The sequence below is a fragment of the Bufo bufo genome, chromosome 4, assembly GCF_905171765.1.
Source record: "Bufo bufo chromosome 4, aBufBuf1.1, whole genome shotgun sequence".
NCBI classification, from domain to species: domain Eukaryota; kingdom Metazoa; phylum Chordata; class Amphibia; order Anura; family Bufonidae; genus Bufo; species Bufo bufo.
The window spans coordinates 8,991,925-9,009,752 of NC_053392.1; the positions used below are offsets into that span (position 1 = coordinate 8,991,925).

The 17,828-nt window shown below is 42.7% G+C and overlaps 2 protein-coding genes and 1 long non-coding RNA gene across 3 annotated transcripts in view; 2 read left to right on the forward strand and 1 right to left on the reverse strand.

The window, feature by feature from the left end:
• LOC120998324 (aspartic and glutamic acid-rich protein-like) overlaps window positions 1-17,828 on the forward strand; it is a 2,513,920-nt gene that overhangs the window by 2,417,229 nt on the left and 78,863 nt on the right. The gene's annotated exons all lie outside the window — the stretch shown is intronic.
• The window catches only part of LOC120998305 (gastrula zinc finger protein XlCGF26.1-like), a 4,064,644-nt gene that overhangs the window by 1,510,266 nt on the left and 2,536,550 nt on the right, over window positions 1-17,828 (reverse strand). The gene's annotated exons all lie outside the window — the stretch shown is intronic.
• On the forward strand, window positions 5,882-6,202 carry LOC120998452. Its single transcript, XR_005778397.1, has 3 exons — window positions 5,882-5,921; window positions 6,001-6,079; window positions 6,174-6,202. It is a non-coding gene; the product is annotated as an uncharacterized LOC120998452 (long non-coding RNA).

Consider the following 17,828-nt stretch of genomic DNA (forward strand, 5'->3'; position numbering starts at 1 on the left):
GGGATGTGTCCTGTATACAGGAAATGTGTCCGGCTCTATCGGTATATACTACAGGAGGAGGGATGTGTCCTGTATACAGGAAATGTGTCCGGCTCTATCTGTATATACTACAGGAGGAGGGATGTGTCCTGTATACAGGAAATGTGTCCGGCTCTATCTGTATATACTACAGGAGGAGGGATGTGCCCTGTATACAGGAAATGTGTCCGGCTCTATCGGTATATACTACAGGAGGAGGGATGTGCCCTGTATACAGGAAATGTGTCCGGCTCTATCGGTATATACTACAGGAGGAGGGATGTGCCCTGTATACAGGAAATGTGTCCGGCTCTATCTGTATATACTACAGGAGGAGGGATGTGCCCTGTATACAGGAAATGTGTCCGGCTCTATCTGTATATACTACAGGAGGAGGGATGTGCCCTGTATACAGGAAATGTGTCCGGCTCTATCGGTATATACTACAGGAGGAGGGATGTGCCCTGTATACAAGAAATGTGTCCGGCTCTATCTGTATATACTACAGGAGGAGGGATGTGCCCTGTATACAGGAAATGTGTCCGGCTCTATCGGTATATACTAGAGGAGGAGGGATGTGCCCTGTATACAGGAAATGTGTCCGGCTCTATCTGTATATACTACAGGAGGAGGGATGTGCCCTGTATACAGGAAATGTGTCCGGCTCTATCTGTATATACTACAGGAGGAGGGATGTGCCCTGTATACAGGAAATGTGTCCGGCTCTATCTGTATATACTACAGGAGGAGGGATGTGCCCTGTATACAGGAAATGTGTCCGGCTCTATCGGTATATACTACAGGAGGAGGGATGTGTCCTGTATACAGGAAATGTGTCCGGCTCTATCTGTATATACTACAGGAGGAGGGATGTGCCCTGTATACAGGAAATGTGTCCGGCTCTATCGGTATATACTACAGGAGGAGGGATGTGTCCGGCTCTATCGGTATATACTACAGGAGGAGGGATGTGCCCTGTATACAGGAAATGTGTCCGGCTCTATCTGTATATACTACAGGAGGAGGGATGTGCCCTGTATACAGGAAATGTGTCCGGCTCTATCTGTATATACTACAGGAGGAGGGATGTGCCCTGTATACAGGAAATGTGTCCGGCTCTATCTGTATATACTACAGGAGGAGGGATGTGCCCTGTATACAGGAAATGTGTCCGGCTCTATCTGTATATACTACAGGAGGAGGGATGTGCCCTGTATACAGGAAATGTGTCCGGCTCCATCGGTATATACTACAGGAGGAGGGATGTGTCCTGTATACAGGAAATGTGTCCGGCTCTATCTGTATATACTACAGGAGGAGGGATGTGCCCTGTATACAGGAAATGTGTCCGGCTCTATCTGTATATACTACAGGAGGAGGGATGTGTCCTGTATACAGGAAATGTGTCCGGCTCTATCTGTATATACTACAGGAGGAGGGATGTGTCCTGTATACAGGAAATGTGTCCGGCTCTATCGGTATATACTACAGGAGGAGGGATGTGCCCTGTATACAGGAAATGTGTCCGGCTCTATCTGTATATACTACAGGAGGAGGGATGTGCCCTGTATACAGGAAATGTGTCCGGCTCTATCGGTATATACTACAGGAGGAGGGATGTGCCCTGTATACAGGAAATGTGTCCGGCTCTATCTGTATATACTACAGGAGGAGGGATGGGCCCTGTATACAGGAAATGTGTCCGGCTCTATCGGTATATACTACAGGAGGAGGGATGTGCCCTGTATACAGGAAATGTGTCCGGCTCTATCGGTATATACTACAGGAGGAGGGATGTGCCCTGTATACAGGAAATGTGTCCGGCTCTATCTGTATATACTACAGGAGGAGGGATGTGCCCTGTATACAGGAAATGTGTCCGGCTCTATCTGTATATACTACAGGAGGAGGGATGTGCCCTGTATACAGGAAATGTGTCCGGCTCTATCTGTATATACTACAGGAGGAGGGATGTGCCCTGTATACAGGAAATGTGTCCGGCTCTATCGGTATATACTACAGGAGGAGGGATGTGCCCTGTATACAAGAAATGTGTCCGGCTCTATCGGTATATACTACAGGAGGAGGGATGGGCCCTGTATACAGGAAATGTGTCCGGCTCTATCGGTATATACTACAGGAGGAGGGATGTGTCCTGTATACAAGAAATGTGTCCGGCTCTATCGGTATATACTAATACAGGAGGAGGGATGTGTCCTGTATACAGGAAATGTGTCCGGCTCTATCTGTATATACTACAGGAGGAGGGATGTGCCCTGTATACAGGAAATGTGTCCGGCTCTATCTGTATATACTACAGGAGGAGGGATGTGCCCTGTATACAGGAAATGTGTCCGGCTCTATCTGTATATACTACAGGAGGAGGGATGTGCCCTGTATACAGGAAATGTGTCCGGCTCTATCGGTATATACTACAGGAGGAGGGATGGGCCCTGTATACAAGAAATGTGCTTTATACAGGGGAAAAATTAGATATTGTGCAAAGTTGATTTATGTCAGTGATGCGACTTACAAGGTGAAGATAACATATGAGACTCGTTACATGCAGAGTGAGATGCCTCAAGCCTTTATTTGTTATAATTTGGATTATTATGTGTTATACTTTATGAAAACCCCAAAGTCACAATCTCAGAAAATTAGAATATTGTGACAAGGTTCAGTATTCTCGGCTCACAGTGTCACCCTCTAGTCAGCTAATTAACCCCTAACACCTGCAGAGGGTTCCTGAGCCTTTACATTGTTTCTCTGGTTCAGTAGGAATCACAATCATGGGACAGACTGCTGACCGGACAGTTGTGCAGAAAACCATCACTGACGCCTCCATAAGGAGAGAAAGCCTCAAAAGGTAATTGCAAAAGAAGTTGGATGTTCCCAAAGTGCTTATCAAAGCACATTAATAGAAAGTTATGTGGAAGGGACAAGTGTGGAGGACAAAGGTGCACAAGCAGCAGGGATGACCGCAGCCTGGAGAGGATTGTTAGGAAAAGACCATTCAAAAGCGTTGAGGACTTTCTCAAGGAGAGGACTGAGGCCGGAGTTAGTGCATCAAGAGCCACGACACACAGACGGATCCTGGACATGGGCTTCAGATGTCGTATTCCTCTTGTCAAGCTTCTCCTGAACAACAAACCACGTCAGAGGCGTCTTACCCGAGCTGAAGAAAAAAATAACTGGTCTGCTGCTCAGTGGTCCAAAGACCTCTTTTCTGGTGAGAGCAGATTTTGCATCTCCTTTGGAAACCAAGGACCCAGAGTCTAGAGGAAGAATGGAGAGGCACACCATGCAAGAAGCTCGAAGTCCAGTGTGAAGTTTCCACAGTCGGTGTTGATTTGGGGAGCCATGTCATCTGCTGGTGTTGGTCCACTGTGCTTCATTAGGTCCAGAGTGAACGCAGCCGTCTACCAGGAGATTCTGGAGCACTTCATGCTTCCTTCCGCAGACAAGCTTTATGGAGATGGTGACTTCATTTTCCAGTAGGACTTGGCACCTGCCCACACTGCCAAAAGTACCAAAACCTGGTTCAATGACCATGGGATCACTGTGCTTGATTGGCCATCAAACTCGCCTGACCTGAACCCCATAGAGAATCTATAGGGCATTGCCGAGAGAAAGATGAGAGACATGAGACCGAACAAGGCTGAAGCATCCTGGTCTTCCAGAACACCTCAGCAGTGCCATAGACTGATAGCATCCGTGCCACGCCGCACTGAGGGGCCCAAACCAAGTACTGAGTACATATGTATGATTAGACTTTTCAGAGGTCCTACATTTTTCTATGTAACATCCTTTTTTTATTGATTTCATGTAATATTAAAATTTTCTGAGATTGTGACTTTGGGGTTGTAAGCCATAATCATCCAAATTATAAGACGTAAAGGCTTGAAATAAGTAAGTTGCATTACTGAAATAAATGAACGTTTGCATAGGGCTGAAACGATTACTCGATTAAAGTTACGGACATATTGATATCAAAAATATCTACTTTCTTTGTTTCTTTTCAGTTTTTTATAATAAAGCAATTTTGAAAAAAAAAAATTGTTTTTGTGTGTCCATTTTCTGAACGCCTTTTTTTTCTTCTGCCGATCGTCTTGTGCAGGGGCTGGTTTTTTGCAGAAAGAGTTGACGTTTTTATGATTTTTTTGACCATTCATTATTGCACTTTATGGTGCAAGTTGACCAAAAAATTGTCTGTTTTGGAACCGTTTTTATTTATTTACTTTTACAGTTTTCACCTGAGGGTTTAGGTCATGTGACATTTTTATAGAGAAGATTGTTACGGACGTGGCGATACCTAATATGTATACTTTTTTCTTATTTAAGTTTTACACATCAATAGCATTTTTGAAACCAAGAAAATGTTTTGGTGTCTCCATAGTCTGAGAGCCATAGCTTTTTTTTTGACCAATCGTCTTGGGTAGGGTCTAATTTTTTTGCAGGATGAGGTGACTGTTTTATTGGTACCATTTTGTGGGACATACGCCTTTTCGATTGCTTGGTGTTGCACTTTTTGTGATGTAAGGTTTATCGGACGGGGTGGATCATATGATATATTTATAGAACCAGTCGTTACGGACGTGGCGATACCTAATATGTGTAGTTAATTTTTTTTCATTATTTTTATTAGTTTTTTAACCTCTTATAAATGAGCGGATATAGGATTATTTTATTTTTTAATTTACATTTTTATTTATTTATTTTTACTTTTTTTTATTTTCACACTTTTTATCAAGTCCTACTTGGATCTTGAAGATCCAGTGGGGCTGATGGCTGTAATATACTTTGCTTTTGCATTGCAAAGTAAAATACTATCAGTTTTACACTGATAGATGGCAACATTAAACGCCTTTGCCATCGGGCCGCTGCCATCGCCGCGTGAGCAGCCCGATGGTTGAGAGAGGGAGCCCCTTCCCTCTGTTAACCCCTTGGATGCTGCTGACAACGGCATCTAAGGGGTTACAGCAGAGTGTCAGCATACAGCTGACACTCGCTGCTGACGGTGGCGGCTCAGGAACAGAGCCGCCGCCATCAGATACAGCAGGGGACCCGCACAAGGGGGCAGAGATGAGGGCTGGGGAGGGGACATGGATGGGGGCAGAGGCCATGGATGGGGCAGTTGCCGGCACATACACAGTGCATGGCCGGCAAAGCTAGAGGCACGGCGCACAGATTGGAGCAGGGGGCTCACATATTGGGGGCAAGGAGGATATGGTACCTGATTTCAGGCTCTGATCTGCAGAGTCCAGATCAGAGCCTATAACCGGCATTTTAACACTGCCGCACACCGATTGGTTAGTCTGCATAGAGTAGCCAATTGGAGCAATCGCCGACCCGGGGACCACTCTGGTCCCTTGCCGGCATTGCTGGCCTATATGCCGTCCGTGACAGCGGCAGTGCAGGGGCAGAAGCTTTAATTCAAGTGCGTTGCAGCGCTTGGATTAAAGAGCTGCCATGATGTCTATACACATGCTAGCTGCACGGGGCAGGTGTAATTAGCACCTATATAGCCGTATGGCAGTCTTGGAGGGGTTAATACTTTAGACGTTTTAAGACACACCATTTATGTCTGTTTTTATAAGTAAAATCAGAAAATAGTGATTTGAATTACTTTTGTGGATTATTTATTTCTTGCTGTAATGTTTAGTCCCCTCAGGACTTGTGATCTTATTGTTCATAGACTGTTATAGAATACTATTACAGTCTATGGGATTTTTACTGGCGGTCTATCAAGGCCCACGGCTGTCATAGCAACATATTATAGCCTCTCAATTTCTCACCTCTCTGTCTCCACAGATGGATCCAGGAGGAGAAATCCCCCCGAGAGATGTCCGCGTCCTCTGTATTCCCCGGACTGTCCAGATGAGAAGCTCCCAGAGAACCATCAGGTAGATGGAGCTGAAGTCTCCCCAGAATCTGACCAGAAAGGGATTGAACCAAAGATCATTTCACATTTCTCTTCTTTAGGATGAAAATCTGATGGATATTAAGGCTGAGGTTAAAGAAGAAGCAAAAGAGGAGACGGATTTATGGGGCGATCAGCAGGGTAAGGAGGGGGGGCTGTCATGGGTCACCTGGATACTACTCCCATCATCTCATCACATGTAATAATCTCTCCTGTCCCTGTGTGTTTCCTACAGATGGACTCATAGAAGGAAATCCCCCCGAGAGATGTCCCCGTCCTCTGTATTCCCAGGACTGTCCAGAGGAGAAGCTCCCAGAGAACCATCAGGTAGATGGAGCTGAGCCCTATACACATCTATATAGGGGGGTCCTGCAGTCATAGAGGGGTCATAGATGGTGGGGGTCTCTTATGTGGATCTGTTAGATTTCCCACCTGTCTGCTGTATTGTCCTGAATTGTTACAGATGACTAATCAGGGGGAAGATGTGACTGATATTAAAGTGGAGGATGAAGAAGAGCGGATGATGGGCGATCCCCCGTGTAAGAGTGAGGTGGAGGAGGACATTCCAGTCCATGTGACCACAGGTATGGAATCATGAATGGAGGAAGGGAATTGGGAGGTTTCTTCTTCAGGTGTTTTGCCGGACAAAACTTCAGGTTTGGATCCTCTTTATAGAGACTCTTTACTGCAGCTACACTTCAAATTAGGGTGAAAACTACAATTAAAATTAATTTTTATATTAATTTAATATATAAAACAGTAATAGTATACCCATATATGTACACAAAGAATAGAAAACTTACATCACTGACATAACATCATCGGACAGACACATCGTCTGTGAAGCCCTTTTCAGCAGAAGCAGTCGGTCTTGGAGAGCGCAGTTTTCTACACAAAGTGTCCTTCTGTAGATGGACTTTGACCAGTAGCTGAAACGTTCCAGCTTTTATATAGTTTAACCAGTGATCTTCACCTCTTAGTGGAATTTCGCCAGCTCCTGCAGTCTGTAAGTCACTGCGTGTATGGTGTTTATCTGGTATTCCAGACCTTGGCGTGGCCACACTCAGATCAGCAGTAAGGCCCCTTTCATACGAGCGAGTTTTCCGCGCGGGAGCAATGCGTGACGTGAACAATCGCATCCGGAAGCAATCCGTTGCGTTGAAAACGCAAGTAACTTAGCAACAGTGAAGGGATTTTCTACAGGAAGTTAAGTTTCTCAGCGTGTGGCTCCAGGTAGAGGATGAGAGTGGAGTGTCTAGAGAGTTTCCTGCCCTCGCAGAGCCATGCCGAAGCCACCAAAATCGATGGACGTGGAGAGGCTCCTTGTCCAAGGTCGGGGGAGTATAACGACCGATACAAAAAAGATGCAGCATGGGTGGGAATTACCCAGGAGCTGTTTGCTACTATATGTCATACGCCGTCCTCCCCAGCATGGCACGTGTCATACGCCGTCCTGCCCAGCATAGCACATGTCATACGCCGTCCTGCCCAGCATGGCACGTGTCATACGCCGTCCTGCCCAGCATGGCACGTGTCATACGCCGTCCTCCCCAGCATAGCACGTGTCATACGCCGTCCTGCCCGGCATAGCACATGTCATACGCCGTCCTCCCCAGCATAGCACGTGTCATACGCCGTCCTGCCCGGCATAGCACATGTCATACGCCGTCCTGCCCGGCATAGCACATGTCATACGCCGTCCTCCCCGGCATAGCACATGTCATACGCCGTCCTCCCCGGCATAGCACATGTCATACGCCGTCCTCCCCAGCATAGCACATGTCATACGCCGTCCTCCCCAGCATAGCACATGTCATACGCCGTCCTCCCCAGCATAGCACATGTCATACGCCGTCCTCCCCAGCATAGCACATGTCATACGCCGTCCTCCCCAGCATAGCACAAGAAAACCGATGCCTACAGCCGAAGCTATGGTAAATAGCCAGGTCCTAGACTATTTGTCTAGAGCCTGGCAGGAGGACCACTTGGAGCTGTATAGCAGAAGTCTGGCGCATCATTTGAGGAGCATGCCTCCAGAACGATTGCTGAGAACGAAATCCGCTCTAGAAATTGTTCTGGAGGTAGCAACACCTCCCAATTTATCCCTCTGAGATCTTTGTGGCCCTGGAGAATTGACGCACCCATGGGCACATGACTGGCCCCCAGCCAATGCCAATTCCCCAGGTTTCCCATGGGCCGCCACAATACCCTCCTCCAAGGGAACATTATGGCCCACAAAGTCGCCCATATGGGCAACCTTAACATGGCGACATCTCTTATGCCCAGCCTGTCCCCTCCTCATCACTCTGGGCCGCATCACAACCCTCCTACCATGGCCCTCAGTTTCAGGGTCCACCATCGTCACCTGGCCGTTTTTTCAATTTATGTTTTGTGTTTATTGTTTTGTTTATTTTATTACTTTTCAGGGAAAAAAAAGTCAAGTTGACTACGGTTTAAAAATAAACTGATTTTTATTTTCATGCATTTTATTGTTTGTTTTCTTTATTATATACAGTCCATAATGATATTTATGTAGCACAAACACATAGAACACATTAATCACTTTAAAAGTTTAATAAAATTACGTTATACACATGATTTGTCAATCATTTACACACAAATATTAATTTGGTTAAACAATATAAACCAATTGAAACACTTTATTCAACATATTTTTATTTCTAATACATATCTCCCAAAAAAAAATAAAAAATATATATAATGTCCATTATGCTGACAATGGTAAACACATTACAGATGGAGTTTAGTGACATGACACATGTAATGATAGTTTTTATTAATTCAGAATGAGGCCAACTACAACTTTATTAATGATGATGCTGATAGTCATACATTTCGTACTAAAATTTACACTTTATATTAATGAGGTATTAGTACATATTTCACATACCGTATTCTAAACAATATATGTAAGCTCACAACCCACGTCAAGGGTCCTCATCTTGCGAGTCCCTAACTAAAAAATACAAAAACTAACGAAAAAAATAACCATCCAGGTGAGAGGAAAAAAAATTCAAAAATCTGGCAACTACAACCTTCCACGTGTCGAGTACTGCTGCTGGAAAGGGGACATAAAATAGTCAGAAAATAACTCCCTCAGTCCTGCAGATCCTGATCTTCCAAGTTGGAAAGGGTCTCTTCCAGATGGTGGACTATAGACTTGGGCGGCTTCATCAGGTGTCGACTCGTAGTTGTGTAGCACTACATGCGCTTTGATGACTACATTCACATTTTCGGGGGCCAGCTGTATGCCAGAAAGCAAAACCTGCCATTTGCTACAAAAAAAAATACCAAAGACTCACTCCACAAACCTTCTGGCCCTACTTAAAGGGAACCTGGATATTTGATTATAATCTAACTAATTATATACAATCATTAACTACTAAAAAGTACCTTAGATGTATTCACTTACTGGTGTGACAGATGGTTACCTCATAATATACACACAAAGATGCTGCATGCTAATGAGCTGATTTGAGTCCAGCGTGATGTCAGTGAGTCCAGCGTATATTTAATTCAGAGCTATAGCCACTCCCCTGCCCACCTGCTGCTGATTCATATGGAAACAAACTGTCATTCAGCAGCAGGTGGGCGGGGAGAGTCAGGAGCTCATGAATATTCAGGACTCATCATTATCAGCTGGAGCTTTTCAATTAAAGAAAGTGACCCAGCATTGTGCTAAGAGAATCAGTCACTTATTTGTGTTTGCCTTAGTTAGGACACCATAAAACTGGTGACAGGTTCCCTTTAAACAATAATTAAAAATGCTCCTCTTTTTTCATCCAAACATCACCTAGGAAAGGGACACATGAGGTGGGTAAGAAAGGACAAAACCCTCGTTCCCTATAACCACATAAGGCGCTGGTGGACCAGAGGAGCCAGGAAGGTTTGCTGGCTGTGGTACGTCCAGTTGTTGGACTGAAGCCACCGACCCATTCTGGAATCCCTGAAGATGCGAGCATCTGCAGAACTTCCATAGGACCCAATATCTACAATTATAAACCTGTAGCTTGTCAGCCAAGGCCAACAAAACTACAGAGAAAAACGGTTTATATTTATAGAATCGGGACCCCGAGTTCGGTGGCTTCTTAACACGTATGTTCTTCCCATCAAGGGCACCAATACAATTTGGGAATAAGCCCTGGGCGATATATTAAGCCACTGCTGCCTGGTTGGATGTGGCAGCACCGAAGCTTTCAGTCTCAACCAAATGGTGGCACATGTAGCCCGTACCACGCCAGCAATTGTGGAGGTCCCCATTCTAAACTCAAAATGTAATGACGAAAAAGAATTGCCAGTCGCCAGATATCTGAAAAGTAAAAAAAAATTATAAGTATTTCATGGCAATGTGTCTGGCAAGTTGAAATAAAATTATACCATACAACCAGATTGGGACTCCATACTTTATATTAAAATACACTTTAAAGTAAGGAAAACCGTTTAGCTACATCAACTTCCAGACCATTACCATATGCACACAGGCGACGGATCCTCATCATTACTGGCAGGATTAGAAAGAAACAACCCGCGGAACTTTAATCTGGTCGGACAAATAAATGACTTGGTAGTACACCAAATGACTGTATAAAAAGTGTCCGGGGCAAAAGCACACACAGTATGTTACTGTAAATGTACAATATATAATACATGTGTAATACTATTAAGTACTTATACATAGAACAGGTAAAGTTCAGAAGACACAGGCCATAGACCAAACTGCTATGTATTGGCAAACAGTGGGTCATTCATGTAGGAGTCTGAGAATATAGTCTTACCTGAACGTAATAATGAGACCTTCTTCAGGTGACACACTCCGCCGCATGTTGGTGTCCTGGAAAGTGAAGGCAGGCCGCAACTCCCCCAACAGCCGACATGCGGCAATAATTAAAGAACTTATCAGGGTGCGCACGGAGGTCAGAATACAAACCAACAAATTGACCTTTGCTGGCCCGCTGTGAAATGATAGGATGCACCCACATCCGCTTCCTCCTCTATTATTCTGGCCGCTCTCCAAAACAACGGAAGACCGGCCAGTGCAAGAACACATGCTCAGTCGACGATAAGGGGAAAGTGCACATCCTGCAAAGGAAAATCCAAAAACCCAACCCACAAACAAGCCAATCTCCAAAAGAAATGGAGCTTTCCCAAAAACAAATGCATGTTGGGGGGATTTATATGTGTTTGCAGTAACAGGTGACTCTAGAGGATGGCTCTTTTTTTCATGCACGTTAAAAACGCATGCAATCCGCATGTCACCCGCACGGAAAAAACGCAATAACGCAACGCAATTGCATACAAAACAGAAAGCACTCGCAAGCAAAATCGCTCAATTATCACTGAACCCATCCAGACCTAATCTGTCACGCTCGTGTGAAAGAGGCCTAAAGGGAAGCACATATTCCTGCAGGGCCCACTTCTGTATTTGGCTAAAAAAAAGGAGCAATCTGATTGGTTATAACTAAGCCAGTTCTACTTTACACTAGTTTTATAAATGACCCCTATGTGTGTTTGTAGAGTAATACAAATGTTATAAATTTGTTTACTTTGGCTTTTCACAAATATTCACTTTTATGTTTAGTGAAATTGAGGCACACAGATTTTTAGTGTTGCAATCAAGATTATTTATTTTTAGTTTCCCAATATTTCTTCAATGTACAAACAGAATGTCTAGACCGGACGTTTTGGTCATCTCAGACCTTCATCAGCGGTCACATTATTTATCTGTTCTGGTAGGAGAAGTGGGTATTCTGGGCTCGGATGAAGGTCTGAGATGACCGAAACGTCCGGTCTAGACATTCTATTTGTACATTGAAGAAATATTGGGCAATTGGATTGATGAAATTACTGCGAAACTAAAAATAAATAATCTTGATTGCAACACTAAAAATCTGTGTGCCTCAATTTCGCTAAACATATATTGGCTGTCCTCAGCCCTTGATTGGCCCCAGAACCATCCTAAATGAGTGCGGTTCTCCACTTCATTAAATATCCACTTTTAATCCTCACAGGAAATCTCAGTAGGAACTCTGAAGAAAACTTCATGTTATCACAGAATGATAAAGTAGAGGATGAAGATCTCATGCAGTGCTCGTCACGAGAAAACCTCATTTCCAGAAATGTGCATCCTGGACTTCATAATACAGATCTGTCACATTATCTGGCTAAGTGTGAGGAACCTTCTCCTGACCAATCACAGATTGGTGTCACAAGTACAGATCAGAAAGAGGAAACAAGTTTTCAGTGCTGGGAATGTGGAAAACAGTTTTCATACCGCTCAGGTCTTCTTATGCACAGAAAAATTCACATAGAAGTGAAGCTGTACTCCTGTTCAGAATGTGGAAAACGTTTCGCAGACAAACCAAGGCTTGTTGCCCATGAGAAAATTCACTCAAGGGATAAACCATATTCATGTTCAGAATGTGGGAAATGTTTTGCAAATAGATCACATCTTGTTACCCATGAGAGAACTCACACAGGAGAGAAGCCGTATTCATGTTTAGAATGTGGGAAAAGTTACACAAATAAAGCACAACTTCTTAACCATGAGAGAGTTCACACAGGAGAGAGGCCGTATTCATGTTCATTATGTGGGAAACGTTTTAGATATAAATCACAGCTTGGTTATCATGAAAGAAGTCACACAGGCGAAAAGCCATACAAATGTTCTGAATGTGAGAAATGTTTTCCTGATAAAGTACAACTTGCTAGCCATAGGAGAGTTCACACAGGAGAGAGGCCGTATTCATGTTCAGAATGTGGGAAATGCTTTGCAGTGAAAGCAGGTCTTTCTACACATCAGAGAATTCACACAGGAGAAAAACCATACCCATGTCCTGAATGTGGAAAATGTTTTCGTGATAAAGCACAACTTGCTATTCATAAGAGAGTTCACACAGGAGAGGGACTGTATTCATGTTCAGAGTGTGGGAAATGTTTCCCACGAAAAACACCTCTTGTTATACATGAGAGAATTCATACAGGTGAGAAGCCATATTCATGTTTGAAATGTGGGAAATCTTTTGCTGTTAAATCAAGTCTTTCTACGCATCAGAAAACCGGGAAATGTGTTCCTACTAAATAACAGCTTTAGTCATATCAGAGTTCACAAAGGAGAAAAGCCGTAATCATGTTCAGAATGTTTGAAATGTTTCTCAAAAAGGGCAAATTGTGTTATACATGAGAAAATTCACTCAGGAGAGAAGCCGTAATCTTGTTTAGAATGTAAGAACTGTTTTATTTCTACAGCCAGTCTTGTGCATCATCAGAAAACTTACTGTAGAGAATCCATTTTATGTTCTTTATATGGAAAATGTTTTATTGAGAAATCAAATTTAGAAAAATTCTCACACAGAACATACTGTATTCTTGTATGGAATGTGGGAAATGTAATAAAAGCAAGAAATATGTTTAACCTATATTGACAGTATGTAACCGTATGACATAGTAGAAAAGGAAGGACTCCCTTTGGATTTTGTGTCACCTTGAAAATGCAGTGTAGTCTCGGGCATCATGTTATAGAGCAGGAAGATCTGAGGAGATTGACTTATAATTTTGTGGGAGAGATTCAGTAAACCTTTTTTCCTGATAGTCCTACGGCAGCACACACATAGGGGGGGGTTAATGACTCTCTGAAACCTTTGCTGAAATGAAAGCTTCATTTTCTGCTACTAAATCTAAAAAGAAAAGGAATCTTATTTCCCCTGTCCCAGGGGATTCTTCAGACAGCTCAGAATATTCAGATGGGGAAGTGCTTACTCTTTCTTCTGATGATGATGTATCCATGGAAGATATGTATTTGTTAAACAAAGATAAAATTCCAACATTGATTAAAGCTGTCAAACAAACAGTTGAATCAGATAGGGATGTCAGTCATAAGTCAAAGAAAGAGCAGCTATTTTATTTTCCTTCTGTCAAAGAAAAAGTGCTACCCACGCATCCAGTGGTTTAAAAAGGATTGGGATAAACCTGAAAAGATGGTAGAGCCGGGAGCTATATATAAATCTACTTATAAATTAAATCCAGAAGCAACTAGGGAATGGGAGTCACCACCAAAGGTGGATTTAGCGGTTGCTAGGCTTTCTGAAAAGTCCATCTTCCCTGCAGAAGAATCCTCCCTTCTAAAAGATCCCATGGACTGGAAATCAGAAAACATTTTGAAAAAGGTTTATTCAATGTCTTCTATGGTAGCCAAGTCAGTGCTTTTATCTATCCAGTAGCAAGGGCATTGAGATTGTGGCTGTCTCAACTGACACAGGACATTGTAGAAGGAGTTTCCAGAGAGCAAATTCTTCAAAATATACCACTAATGAAATCGGCGGATTTTTTTTTTTTATGTGATGCCACTCTAGATACTGTAAAATTCTCCTCCAGATCCCTAGCCCTATCCAATGCTGCTAGAAGAGCCTTATGGATTAAAGAATGGAATGAGGATGTCCCTTCCAAATATCATTTTTGTTCTCTTCCGTTTTAGCCCTCATCATTATTTGGTACTCAATTAGAACCCATTTTGAAATCCTTGAATGAAAATAAAGGTGTTTCTTTTCCTCGTTCTTCACATAAGATCTACTCTAGACCTCAGAGATCTCAAACTTCTGTAACATCACTAACAGAGAAACTTTCGTGCCTTCGGTTCTCAAAGACAAAGGAAAGATAAGACTACTAAATTTGTCCCCAAAAATAAACCTTTTGATAAAGGATCAAACTTATGACGCCATGCAAGACATGTATCCTGTGGGTGGAAGGTTAAGACACTATGCCACAACATCCTCAGATGCCTGGGTGTGTTCAACTATTAAAATAATATAACAAAGACAGGTGCACACTGCGGTCTTACAAACCCTCGTACTGGTGTAAAATTTAGAGATTAGCCAACATATCCTGCTTGGAGGACATGTCTGAGCCCGAGCCAGAGTGTTCAACTATTATCCACGGGTATTCTCTAGAATTCAAGAAAACTCCAAGAGAACATTTCTTGCTAAACACAAGCAAATCTCAGTTTTTTTTTTCTCCAGCTTTTACAAGAATTCATAGCAAAACATGCTTTAGAAGAAGTTCCTGTGGAAGAACGAGGTCAGGGAGTATATTCCCCTATTTTTGTGGTTCCAAAGGCAGGGGGCACTTGGTGGTTAGTAATAAACCTCATATATCTAAACAAATTTTTTTTCCTCAAGAAAAAAATTGAAATGGAGACAATATAGTCAGTCACCAATGTCATTCAACAAGACGACTTTCTAGGGACTATAGATCTCAAGGATGCATATTTACATGTTCCAATTATTTAAGCTCACAGAAAGTATCTGAGAATAGCTATTCCAGTCCATGGTCGAATTGTTCATCTGCAATTTACCTGCCTCCCCTTCGGAATAACTTCCGCACCCAGAGTCTTCACAAAGATAGCAGTGTTTCTCTCAGCAGCTCTCAGACTTCAAGGAGTATTTGCTGTACCTTACCTGGATGACTGGCTAATAAGAGCATCTTAAGAAATACTGGTCTCTCATCTAGATTTTACTCTACAAATGTTAAGGAGACATGAATTCATCATAAACGAAGAAAAGTCCAATCAGATTCCATCCAGATGGAAAAATATCTTGGGTTTGTGATAAATACACACGATATGATGTTGCATCTACGGTAACTCCAAAGAGAATTCAGAAAATCACGCAGGGAGTCAGGAAATTGATAACTCAACACAAATGTACAATTCACTTTGCTATGAGGATCCTGGGGTTACTAACATCCTCGAAGTGTTTCCTTGGACGAAAGCCCATATATGGATGTTACAGAGAGACATTTTGAGACATTGGAACAAAGTTCACAGATGGTTAGATCTTCAGGTGCCAATTTCCTTCACAGTCAAAAATTAATCTCAACTGGTGGCTAATCCCCTCCATATTTGACACAAGGTCAATCTCTAAAAATTTGTCAACCCATAGTCCTCACTACGGATGCTTCAAACTTGGGCTGGGGTGCCCAAATGGGTACAGGTGGAGTGGTCCAAAGACGATCTACCCCTATCCTCGATTATGAAGGACTTCAGAGCCATCAAGCTGGCCCTGTTTCATTTTCTTCCGGAACTTCATCTTCAAGATGTTCAAGTCCAGTCAGACAACATCTCTGCCGCTTATTACCTGAACAAGCAGGGAGGAATGAAGAATGGTCTCCTAGCAAAGGAATGCAGTCAAATAATAATGAAGTGGGCAGAAACTTACTTGAACTCAGTTTCAGCAGTTCATATAAAAGGAGAGCTCAACGTGAAAGCAGATCATCTGAGCAGGAGGTTGTTGCATCTGGGAGAATGGTCTCTCAATCAAAAGTTTTTTCTTCAGATTGTTCAAAGAATGGGACCGCCCTTCCTGGATATCATGGCAACAAGGCAGAACACCAAAACCAAGAAATTTTGTTCTCTCAACAAGATGGATCTTCCTCTGATTCTAGACAGACTTTCCTTTCCCTGTATAGGGATAATAATTTATGTCTTTCCACTTCTGCCTCTGATTGCTCATGTCCTGAGGAAGATCAGGGGCGACAAAGCAGAACCCATTGCAATATTACCATACTGGCCCCGCAGGGCTTGGTTTCCTCTCGCACTAACTCTTTCGAAAGGCAGATTTTGGAAGCTACCACTTCGCCAGGACCTGCTAACTCAGGAGGGGTTCTTTCATCCAAACCTGGAGAGACTGCACCTCACTGCTTGGAGATTGAGCGGGAAAACCTAAGAGAAAAAGGTTTATCTGATGAAGTAATAACTACCCTTTTAGCCTCCTGAAAACCATCTACTACAAAAATCTATACTCGTGTTTGGTCCATTTTTTCTTCATGGTGTTTGAAAGAAGGAAGATCTTCATATCTATTATCCTCAATTCTTCAGTTCTTGCAGGAAGGCCTGCAGAAAGGCCTTAAACCAAACACGCTTAAGATTCATTTTACGGCTATTAATGCCAAGCTTGATGGGACAATTTGCTTGAGAGCAGTTGATATCTAGATTTTTCAGAGCTCTTTCTAAACTAAGAGCCGCGTTTCATACTCCGGTATCATCCTGGGACCTTTCCATGGTTCTAAAACATCTATGTTTACCTCCCTTTGAACCTTTGGAGAATTCTCAGATAAAACATCTATCCTACAAGACTATTCCTAGTAGCTATTACTTCAGCAAGAAGAATTAGCGAATTACAAGCACTATCTTGTAAAGAACCTTATCTACGTGTTCTTACCAAAGGTTTCCTTTGCCATTAATATGAACCAGGAGATTGTGCTTCCAGCAATGTCAGTATCTGATGAACACTATTCAAATGACCACATTTTTCTACTAGATGTAAAAATATCTGTTGTTGTCTATATACATCAAACTTAGAGTTTTTGACAATTGGAGGCACTTTTTCTTCAATTTCAAGGCCCCAATAGGGGTAAAAAGGTCTTTGGATCAAATCTGCCATGCAGCCACATGGGCCTCACTGTATACCTTTATAAAGCACTATCGTTTGGATGTCCTAGCCTCTGAGGGTTCAGATTTTGGCAAAAGAGTGCTTCAAACAGCTGTTTCAGAAACCCACCCTTAATACTGCTTCGAAATCCCCTATGTGTGTGCTGCCGTCGGATGATCAGGAAGAGGAAAATGTATTACCTGAAATTTTTATTTCCTGGAGTCCGTAGGCAGCACAATAATCCCACCCTAATAAATTTATTTTGCTACATACAATACGAGGGGTAATTTATACAGGAGTTAATTGCTTAACTGTTTACTGTGTCTCTTCTATCTGGTTATTAACCCCTTATGTATGTGCTGCCTACGGACTCCAGGAAATAAAAATTTCAGGTAATAAATTTTCCTCATTTCATTTGTGTACATTCCTATCAGTGATTGACAGCCTTC